Genomic DNA, 1,209 nt, shown 5'->3' with positions numbered 1-1,209 from the left:
ATGCAATCTTTATTTAGTTTAGACACTTGTCTAGGTGTTCCAATAATAAGAAACTCAGTTTTGCTATTATTGAGTTTCAACTTACTGCTCAACATCCATCTACGAAGTTCCTGTAGACAGTGTTCAAGAGACAAAACACAGGACTGTTCTTGTTCCCTGACTGGGCTGAAGGAAATGTATAATTGAGTGTCATCTGCATAACAGTGACAAGATATTTTTTCAGTGACAAGATATTTTTTCAGAGTATGCTTTGATAACCGAAAAAAGCCTACTAGAATAAAGGGAAAAAAGGAGAGGTCCGAGCCTGGACCCTTGGGGAATGCCCCATCTAACGGGATGATGAGAAAATCAAAATATTTCATATTTCAAACAATAAAAAACAAAAGAAATAGTTAGTGAATGACATCATCGACTCTCTCATTTTGATGTAGCTGGCTCGTTCATATAACTGTTTTTGTGAAATGAAGCGAAATTTTAAAATGTCATAACTTTCTTATTTTACATCCGATTTTGATGAAATTTTCAGTGTTATGCTTGTTGAATTTTTCTCTTTTTATTCGAATCAAGTTTTCGTTGGGGTGGACTTGTCCTTTAAATATTGATCAGAACAAATATTGACTGTCTTTATAAATCCATATTTATTTTTAAAATTTGCGCTGGATCATAACGATTATCCTCATGTATATTCTGTCAGTTTTGACCTATGACGGTCATTTTGGGTTTAAAGCCTCAAACATTCTGCTTTGAAAAAAAAGTTTCCGGTGTCCAATTAATCAATGTTTTATTTGAAGCATGAAGCAGGGGCTGTCACAGAAATATACTGAAAAAATTAAATGAAAGGAAATATAAGGCTAAAATCTATTGTGCACATAGGTATATTTTTGATATGGTATGTTACTGAGTCATGGATTTGCAAGTGAATTTCTAAAACAAGTGCAGATATTTTTGTATATATTTATATTTCTATAATAATTAGTTGCATGATTAAAGGTACACTTTAAAATATGTCAGAAAAAATATACCTAGAGAGACAGGAAACAGAAGGAGATGGCATGGTGAAGCTCAAAATCAAGAGTGATGTGAAAGTTAAAAAGAAAGAGTAGGAACGGAATATGAATATGAATAAAAGACTGAGTAGCAGAATATAAATAAACAATGGTTAATTGGGTACTGTAAACATTTTTTTTATCAAATCAGAATGCATTAAGC

The sequence above is a fragment of the Lytechinus variegatus genome, chromosome 5, assembly GCF_018143015.1.
Source record: "Lytechinus variegatus isolate NC3 chromosome 5, Lvar_3.0, whole genome shotgun sequence".
Lineage (NCBI taxonomy): Eukaryota > Metazoa > Echinodermata > Echinoidea > Temnopleuroida > Toxopneustidae > Lytechinus > Lytechinus variegatus.
Note: the sequence above shows the minus strand (reverse complement) of the source record.